This window comes from Rattus rattus, chromosome 2 (assembly GCF_011064425.1).
Source record: "Rattus rattus isolate New Zealand chromosome 2, Rrattus_CSIRO_v1, whole genome shotgun sequence".
NCBI classification, from domain to species: domain Eukaryota; kingdom Metazoa; phylum Chordata; class Mammalia; order Rodentia; family Muridae; genus Rattus; species Rattus rattus.
Genome location: NC_046155.1, coordinates 6,762,442 through 6,772,805, shown reverse-complemented (window position 1 = coordinate 6,772,805; position 10,364 = coordinate 6,762,442). Strand labels below are relative to the sequence as shown.

The window sequence follows — 10,364 nt, the reverse complement described above, 5'->3', positions numbered from 1 at the left end:
AAAAAAAAAAAAGCATTGACTAGGTTCTCAGTGGAGCCTAAGGTAATAGTCAGGTTCCTATGGCCATCACAATTTTCCCATGTTCTTACAGGTTCTATAAAGCCTTCATCAGTTTATGGCTGTGTCCAGAGGTCTTTCCCACATTCTTGCTGTGGCCTCAAATCTTCTATTGTTTCTCACTGGAGTTTAAGCACTTCTCCAATGTCTGATGTCTGAGACCTTATCAGTTTCTTACTAGAGCCTAAAATATTCTCCAACTTCCCACTCTTGCTTATGGCCTTCCTCTAGTTTCTAAGGTCTTCTCCAAAGTCTCATTGTGACCTAAGGCAATTGTTTCAGTTATCTCTGGGGCCTAAGCATTTCCAGGTTGAACTGGTGTCTAAGACATTCTCCATGCTCTCAGGGGCTCTTAAAACCCTGACCAGATTCTCACTGAAGTCTAAGGAATTACTTGGTGTCTCAAGCTACCTAAAATTGTTCACAAATTCTTACCGGTTCTATTGTGCCTTGGCCGTGTTTACAGTATGTGTGAAAAAGCCTTCCCCCCATGTTCTCACCATAATCCAAAACCTCCTACATGTTGTCCCTGGAGTTTAAGGTCTTCTGCACGTTGTAACTGCAATCTAAGGCATCCCCAAATTCTCATTGTGGACTGAGGCATTATGCACATTCTTAGTGGGACCTAAGGCCTTTCCAAGGTAATAACTGGGGCCTAAGGCCTCCTCCAGGTTGCCATGGGGGACTAAGACCTTACAAAATTCTCACAGGGATCTAAAGTTTTCTATAGCACTCACTGGGGCCTAAGGAATTCCAAAGCTGTCACTGAGGTCTAAGGCATTTCCCATGTTCTCCCTGATGTTAAATCCTTGCCCAGGGTTTCAGGGTGTCTAAAACTTCCTAAGTTCATATAGGTTCTATAAGACATATGAGGGGGTTTCTCTGGGTCTGAAGGCCTCCCTGTGTTCTCACTCTGGCCTAAAACTTTTACCACACTCTCATTGGGGATTAAGGCCTTCTCAATTTTCTCAATGAGATCTAAGCACTACTCCACAGTCAGTGCGGCCTTAGAATTTCCCACAGTCACACTACAGCTAGATGTATTCACCCTGACCTAAGGCCCTCCCACATTAAAATTTTGGACTAAGGACTTATCTATATTTTCAATGGGTCTTAAAGCCTTGCTGAGGTTCTCAGTGAAGCCTAAGGCATTATCCAAGGACTCACTGGGGAACAAAAAAATTTCCAAGTTCTCACTGGGTTTATAAAGCCTGTTACAGTTTTTTCACTGAGTCTGAAGGCCTTGTGTGTGCTCTCATTGTTGTCTAAAACATTCTACTGGTACTCACTTTGGCTGAGGTCTATTCTCAAACCTTCTCCAAAGTTTCATAGACGCCTTAGGATTTCCTAAGGTTCCCCTCTGGAGCCTAAACATTTCTGTAGGTTTTCACTTGTCTTTCCCCAGTTTCAAACTGAGATCTAATACCTTATTCAAAGTCTGAAACATTGAGGAATAAGGTCTTCCTAAGGTTCTCACTAAAGTCTAAGGTCTTTCATGGTTATCACTGGGGCAAAGGCCTTCTAACATCATTAAATCTTAAGACCTTCCCAGATGCTTGTTTGTGTAAAGGCCTTTAGTCAGGTCCTCACTGGGTCTCTGCGGCCTTCTCCATGTTCTTACTGGGTCTTAAAACCTTGCCCAGGTTCTTACCAGAGTCTAAGGAGTTCTCCAGGTTCTTACTGAATCTGTAGCTTCTCAATTGGACTAAAGACTGTTTGCAGGTTCTTATTTGGGTCTAATGACTTATCCAAAGATTCATTGAAACCTTAGGCCTTGAACAGGTTCTCACTGTGGCCTAAATTTCTTTTTACAGGTTTCCACTAGAGCTCATGGGATTCCTCAGCTACTCAATGGTAACAGACTTTTAACATATTTTCATTGGGTCTTAAAGTTTTACAATGTACTCACAGGAGCCTATGGCTTTCAGAAGTTATGAGTGTATCCTAATGCCTTTCCAGGAAGTCACTGGGACCTAAAACCATCCAGTATTAACTCAGGACCAAGACTTTCTCCATGTTATGACTCTGTCTCAAATCCTTATCCAGATTCTCATGAGAGTCTAAGGCATTAACCAGCTCTCACTAGGCCCAAAATTTGTACAAGTTCTCAAAAATTCAATAAGGTCTTTGATAGGTTTTGACAGAGTCTGGAGACCTTCCACATATTCTTGCCGTGGCCTAAAACTTTCTGCAGGATCTCAATGGGACTTAAAACCTCCTCTATGATTTCATGGTATTCAAAGGACTTCCCCAAAGTCTATTTGAGAACTCAGGCCTTTCCCAGGTTCTCACTGGAGCCAAAAACATTCTAATATGTTTTACTGGAACTTAAGGTACTCCAGGTACTCACTGTAATCTAAGGCCTTCTTCAAAGTCTCATTGAGACTTTCCCAGATACTCAATGGGTCTTAAGGTTTTCTGGATTGTTTCTGGTATCTAGGGCATTCTTTGTGTTGTCACTGGGGCCTAGGAGCTTCTGAGTCTGTTGCAGGGTCTTAAAGTCTTGTCTATGTTCTCTCTGTATATTAAGAAATGACCAAAGGATGTACTGTGGCCTAAAAATATTCCCAACACCTTACAGGTTCTATAAAGTCATCTCTGGGTTTGCAATGTATCTGAAGAATTTTTCCTAGTTCTCACTGTGACCTAAAACTTTCTGAATATTCTCACTGGGACCAAGAACCTTCTTTAGGCTCTGACTGGTATCTAAGACCTTCTGCAAAGTCTCCTCAGAGTTTACATCTTTCCTAGGTAGTTACTGGAGCCCAGAATCTGGAGCCAAGAAACTACCACATTCTCATTGGAACTTATGGATTCTCAAGGTTCTGACAGTGACCTAAGGCCTTACCCAAAGTTTCAGTGAAGACTAAGGGATTCCTCAGGTTCTCATTGGGATCCAAGGGCTACCACATGCTATCACTTGAGTCTAATCCCTTTCCAGGGTATAAATGGAGATAAAGATGTTTCCAGATTCTTGTGGTGTGTAAGGAGTTTCTTGGGATATTATTATAGGCAAAAGTCTTCCCAGGTTTTTTAAGAACTCTAAAGAATTGCCCATATTCTCTCTGGGTCTTAAATTTTTACCCAAGTTTTTCTTGGACCTTAAGGCCTGTTTCTCACCTGGACTTAAGCCTCAACAAGTTCTCTCTGTGACTAAAGACCTTCTCTGCCTTATGACTTGGATCTAAGGCCTTTGCAAGTCACAACAAGGCATTAGGCCTACCAGAGATTCTCACAATGGTCCAGCACCTAAAATTTTTCCTTGGTATGAAAGCATTATCCAGGAACTACAGTAGGCATCAGATTTTCTATATATTCTCATCAAATTTTCTATATATTCTTATTAGGCTCTCTCTGGAGCCCAATAAGGCCTTTCCCAGATTATCATTTGGTTTTAAGTTCTTTACATGTTCACTCAGATTTGAGGTTCTCCTAGATGTTTCCTGGTATGAAAGGCCTTCAGCAGGTTCACACATGGCAAAAGTCTTCCTAGGTAGTCACTGATGTCTAAGGCCTTCTCCATGTTCTCCTTGGGTCTTCATTTCTCAATGGATCCTAAAGCATTATCCAGGGTCTCACTGGGCCTAAAAAATTGCCCTAGTCTCACAGGTTCTCTAAGGCCTCCATCAGGCCTTCATTAGTTCTGAATGCCTTCCTTATGTTCTGTCTCTTACAACTTTCATCAGGTTCCCATTTGGGCAGAAGGGAAACCTTCAGGTCCTTGCTGAGATCTTAGGCCTTTTGTATATTATCCCTAGGACCCGAGGTCTTTCTCAGGGTCTCACTGGAGCACAAAGCTTTCTAACCTTTCTAAACAGAACTTATAGCCTTCTCCAGATTCTCATTTAAGTCAAGGGTCTTTACAACAGTCTTGTGAAGACTTTCAGCCTTACCTTGGTCCTCTGTAGAGCACAAAACATTCTAACCCTTTTGTGCCTTGAGGCCTTCTCCAGGTACTCAATGCCAATCTAAGGCCTTTCTCCAAAGTCTCATTGATGACTGAGGACTTTTCCAGATTCTCTCTGAGCCTGAGACTTGCCATGATTATTCCTGGTGTCCATGGCCTTCTGCAAGTACTCACTGGCGTCTAGTTTAATCACTGTAGGATAAGTCAGTACCCAAGAATCATTATTGCCCCCAAATAGCCCAAAGTCCTCACAGGTTCTACAAAGTCATCAACAGTTTTTTACTATGTTTAGAGAATTTCGCCTAAATTTTTCTGCAGATAATCATTGGGGCCCAAGTCCTTCTCTAGGTTTTCACTTAAGTCAAAGGTCTTCTCAAAATCTAGTGAAGATCTTAGGTCTTTCTTTGGTCCTCACTGGGCACAATTTATTTTAAAACTTCTAACTGCAACTTTAGGCCTTCTCCAATATATCCACTACAATCTAAGGCCTTCTTTAAGTTTCAGTGGTGACAGAGGCCCTTTCCAGGTTCTTGCTGGGTCTGAAGATGTTGCAGGATATTTGATCACACTGTCAACTTTGAGACTGTACTGCTTACTGGAAAACTTGTTTCTAGTTGTGGTGCGGCTCAGTCTTAATCCATACCTTTAATTCCCTTTTAATGGAATACAGAGACGCTTTTAATACATACCTTTAATCCAAACAATGAGGGTAAAGTTAATATGTAGAAGGAAGCACTCATGCTTGAAAGTGATATCGAATTGAGTGGCAGACAAAGTAATGAGTCAAAGAAAGATTTGACAGAATAGATGCTCAGTTCTCACAAGAACAAAGAGAAAAGATCTCAGTGCAGAAAGGGAGAGGGCAGTTTTATCAGGATGTTTGTAAGAGACAAAGTGTAAGAGTCAAGTTGTAAGGACAGTTGAAAGGTTGCAGAACGTGAACAAGCTAAACACAGGTGAAGACAAATGGGTCAAGGAATGAGAAGGAACCAGAAGATTAGAACAGATTATAAAATTAGTATGAGGCCAAGCAGAGTAATATACAAGAAGTAGAGAGAAGCCAAATAGAGAGCTTAGAGAGGAGTTTGGGCCAGAACAACTAAGTTGAACAGTCAGCCAGAGTTCAGAAAGACCTAGAAGGAGTAAGTTTACTCAGCAGCAAGTCTCAAGGCTGAAAACATTCTAGGCCTAGATTAGATTGTATGGAGACTGGAAACCTCCAGGACTAGGCCTAGATTAGCAGATGGAAGCAGTAAGCCTTGAAGATGACAATTATATCATGTGAATAAAAGATACTTTTACTTCTGGCACTCATTGTGGTTGGAGAAAAATGAAAACCAACCCACATTGCAGAACGAAGAGGTTATCTGACAAAAATGTTGCAGAGGACAGGAGACATGAGACAGAAAGCAACAGAGAAGAAAATTTCCTGGGACCACCCAAAGAGGTAGAATACGTTCTTCAAATTTGGTGTAAACCTCTGAGAAGACAATTACTTCAGATGAATAATAGTTTTATTTATAGATATATAAATGTTATGGCCTTGATGCAGGAGGCACAGGTTGGTAGATTGGTGGTTGATGCCATTGGTTGCAGTTTGTTAAGTAGTCCTGTGCAGAGGAGAAATGACAAAACATTAGATATCCTGATGTCAAAGATCAAACTTGCCCTAAGGAACCCAATGTTACTCATCAGCAAAAGTAGTCTAACAATAATGTCACCATCTTTCCCCACTATCCTTTTTTCCCTCTCCTATCTAGAGTTAGGGAACTGAAAGGGTGAAAGAAAAGGGGTAGAGAAAGAAGCCACAAAGTAGCCAAAAGTCTGCCTACAGTAAGGCAAAAGTTCAGGTCCTCACTGAGATCTTAGGTCTTTTCAATATTTTCCTTAGAACCTGAGGTCTTTTCCAAGTCCTCACCAGAGCAGAAAACTTTTTTTTCTAACTGGAGCATATAGCCTTCTTCAGTTTCTCACTTAAATCAAGGGTCTTCTCAAAATCCCAAGAAGACCTTAGGCCTTTCCTCTGTCCTCACTGAAGCACAAACTATTCTAAGACTTCTAGCTGTGACTTGAGGACTATTCCAGGTAGTCACTGCATTATAAGGATTTCCCCAAAGTCTTGTTGTAGACAGAAATCTTTTCTAGATTCTCTCTGGACCTGAAGCTTTTCCTGATTATTATTGGTATCCTTGGCCTTCTGTCAGACCTACTGAAGTCTAGGTTTGCCATTGTAGCATAAGGCACAACCCAAGAGTCACTGCCACCTCAAAATATCCCAAAGTCCTCACAGATTCTAAAAAGCTATCACCAGTTTCACACTGACTAATTTCTCTTTGTTTTCACTGTGACAAAAATTTTTCTTCAGATTCTCACTGGGACCAAAGGCATTCTCAAATTCTCTTGGAATCTAAGGCTTCCCACAAAGGCTCTTCAGGGTTTACATCTTTTTCAGACACTTACTGACCCTAGAATCATCAACACATTCTCACTGGAACTTGAGGATTTCACCACATTTTAATGTATATCTAATATTTCACCAATGTCTCATTAAAGACTAAGGTTTACCCAGGTTCTCAATGGGACCTCAGGACATTCCCACACCATCAAGTTGGACTAAGGTCTTCTTAGGTTGTCACTGAGTTGAAGACTACCCCAGATTATCACTAGTATCTAAGGCTGTCCTAGAGTTCACATGAGGGCCCAAGGCCTTTCCAGGTTTTCAAAAGATTCAAAGGCATTGCCCAAATTCTCTCTGGATCTTAAAAGTTTTAATGTGTTCTGACATGGAACTAAGGACTTGGCTTTAGATCTCTTCAAGGGTATAGGTCTATCAGAGATTCTCACAGTGGCCTTACATGTTTAAAACATTCTCTCTGGAGCTTAAGGCATTCTTCAGGAACTGCATTGAGCATCAGGCTACCTACATGTTCTCACTGGGCCTTAAAGACTCTCCAAGATGTCACCAGAGCCCAGAAGGCCTTTCTCAGATCATCATCTGCTTGGGAGGTCTTCCGAGGTTTTCACTCAGATCTGACGTCTTTCCAGATGCTTACTAGCATGGAAGACCTTTCACAGGTTCTCTCTGGGCCAAAAGCTTTCTCAGGTAGTAGTCACTGGTGTCTAAAGACTTCTCCATGTTCTCACTGGTTCTTTAATTCTCACTCAATCTTAAAACATTATCCCAGGTCTACTGGGCCTAAAAATTTTCCCAAGCCTTACAGGTTCCCTAAGGCTTTCAACAGGTCTTCAACTAGTTTTGAATTCTTTCTCTATGTTCCGTCTCCCACGACTTTCTTCAGATTCCCATTGGGGCAGAAGGGGAAACTTCTTCAGGTCCTCACTGAGATCATAGGTCTTTTCCATATTCTCAAGACCTAGGCTATTCCCAGGTATGCGCTGGAGCAGAAGACATTCTAACCTTTTAAACTGGAACTTAAGACCTTTTCCATGTTTTCACTTAGGTTGAGGGTTTTTCCAAGAGTCTCATGAAGACTTTTACCTTTTCCATAGTCCTTACTGGATGACAAAACATTCTTATAGTATCGCTGTAGCATGGGCTCTTTTCCTGGGTCCTAGCGAGGACCTGAAGAATTCCTTAGACTTCACTAAGACTTTCAGAGAAAACCTTAGACCTCAGGTAGAATGTGAGAAAAAAACCCCAAAACCTCAAGTTCCAGTAAGAATGTGTAGAGGATTCTAGACTCCAGAATGTTTCTGGGGAAAGTATAAACCCCATATAGCCTTTTCAGAAGGTCGTGGCTGGGAGTGAGAACCCAAAAAAGGCCTTGAGCCCCAGTTAGAATCTGCATAAAAGTTTAGGTCACCATGAGGAGGAGGAGAAATTCATCAGATATAGTGAAATCCTGGTGAAGGCTTTGTAAAATCTGTGAGGACTTTGGGGTGTTATGGGGGTGGCAGAGAACCTTGGGTCATATCTTTTGTACAGTGACAAACCCACTCCCAGTGAGGAGCTGGAAAAGAGCATGGACACCAGTAATATGGGAGAGCCTAAGGCCCAGAGAAAATCTGGAAAAGGCCTCAGCCTTCAATAAGACTTTGGGGAAGGGCTTAGTATGTGTTCAGTACCTGGAGAAGGTCTTATATCTCAGTGAGAAATGTTAGAATGCTTGGTTCTCTAGTGAGGACAAAGGAAAAGCATAAAGCCTTCATGTAACTTTTAAGATCTTTGACTTAAGTGAGAATCTGGAAAAGGCCATGTTATAGTTAGAAAGGCTAGAAATTTTTCTGCTCCAGTGAAGACCTGGGAAAGATCTGAGTCTTAGGGAGACTATGGAAAAAACCTAGGATCTCAATGAGGACCTGCAGAACATTCACCTTATGCCCCAGTGGCAATCTGCAGACTACTAGGAGTCAACGAGAAATGGGGAAGGCATTCAGAACTGGCAAAGATCTGTATAAGGCCTTAGAGAATCCATGAGAGCTTAGGAAAAAGATTTAGGCTCACTGAGACCCTGGGCAACAACCTCAAGATTGTATTTACTGGAAAAACCTCTTTCTAGTTGTGGTGTGGCTCAGCCTTGGTGTACACCTTTAATCCCATGGTGAAGGTAAAGTTAGTTTGTTGTAGAAAATAATCATGTTTAAATGTGATATCTAATTGAGTAGCAGAGAAAGAGACATATTAGAGAAAGACTTTACAAAATAAGATATACCTGTTTTATCTTCCCCAGGTAACACTGGAACCTAAAACCTTCTACAGATTGTCACTGGGGCTCCAGGCTTTTTCCAGTTTCTAAATGTGATCAAAGGCCTTCCCAAAACACTCATTGAAGACTAAGGCTTTCTTGAGTTTGTCACTGGGGACTCTGGAGTTTCACAGGGTATCACTGGAGTCTAAGTCTTCCCAGGTTGTTCCTGGAGCTTAAGATCTTCCTAGGTCCTCACTTAGGTTTTCTACAGGTCTTTACTTAGGCCTAAGGTGTTGCCTGTTTGTCAAGTATTAATTGAATCTTTGGCTTTTAAGATGCTAAATCCACATTAAAAAGGCCTCTAAAGGCAAGATCAACATCAATAGATAAATTGGTTAGAAATAGGGCTGTTTTTGGATCTCATTCTTATGATGCAACTTTAATAAGAAAAGTAATCTCTAAAGGTTTTAAGAAAAAAAAAACCTGTCAAATAAATGTTTGGACTGTGACAAACAAGGTCATTTCAAAAGGAATTGTAGGCAGAGCCGAGCTAATTCTGAAAGGAGATCTAAGCCTTCTGTAATGTACTGAAGGTGTTGCAAAGGCTAGCATTGGACTAGTGAATGCAGATCAACAAGAGACAAGCAAGGTAACCCCTTGTTGGGAAACACTCTAGGGGACCTTTTGCAGACTCAGATATCAAATGCATTCAAGTCAGCCATTTCAGGTCAGCAGTGGAGAAACTCATCAGCAGAGCAACTAAGTAGCACTGCTTTGGATAATAGCCATTAGTAGTCCAGATATCAAGGTCAGGACAGCTTCTGTAGAGAAAACAGAAAACTCAGGAGAGCAGAAAACAAATATTTTGGCAAAGAAACCAGAAATTTCCACTTCATAATCCTTTTAATTTCTGACTGGAGACAGACTTTAAAAAAGCATGCTTGTGTCTGAAAAAGGGTTGAGCCATGACCCCATTCCAGAGCCAGCTTTTTAATAAAGTAGGACAGCATAAAACAACTTTTAAACAAACATTTAAACAGACATGCAATGGATTGCTAACAGTAGCAGCTAAATTATAACCAAGATGCATAGACCACAGTAAACTCACACATTCAGGGCAGCCAGTCAGCAAGCAAACATACAGTGGCCACTGTGCATTCATACACATAATAGACAAAACCTTTCTTTACCTCCTCCAGTGCTGGAATTTCAGCGTAGGCGCTCCTCACAGCTGCTGAATCCCATTTTCTCAGGGACAGTGGTGCTGTAATAGGACTGGCCGCTGTTTTCCTCATGGGACTCTGGGTTTTTAAACAATAACCACTGGTCCCTGAAGTGGAAGTTCCTGGTTTCTTTGGAGACTCAGTTATGTCATGTGATGTTTTGCTGAAGCAGACAGGTGAAGGAATGTGTTGTTGAGGCAGACACATGAAAGGACACGTGATGATTAGAAAGAATACAAATATAACAGAGAGACCAGGCTCTTGTATTGGTTTGCTTTGTACCAAGTCAAGGACCTTTGCTTGTGACTTCATAGGAACTTGCCAAAAACTTCTCATGCTATTTCGGCTGGATTCATGTTTGGTGTTTGCCAATTAGACTGCATTGCCACTACCGACTGACGTTTGATGTTTTGGACTGGGCTGCTTATATCCTGACAACAAAGACTGGGATCTCCCCCAAAGGGTTACTTCTAAACAGGTCTACGACCTCTGTTTCGTATTAACCTTTCTTTCCCCCTACCTCTGGTA

General features: G+C 41.5%; 1 long non-coding RNA gene across 1 annotated transcript; it reads right to left on the bottom strand.

The window, feature by feature from the left end:
- Positions 1-5,460: 5,460 nt before the first annotated feature.
- Positions 5,461-10,013, bottom strand: LOC116890840. The gene is made up of 2 exons (XR_004386786.1): positions 9,804-10,013; positions 5,461-5,574 (listed from the first exon to the last, which is right to left on the bottom strand). It is a non-coding gene; the product is annotated as an uncharacterized LOC116890840 (long non-coding RNA).
- Positions 10,014-10,364: the final 351 nt, after the last annotated feature.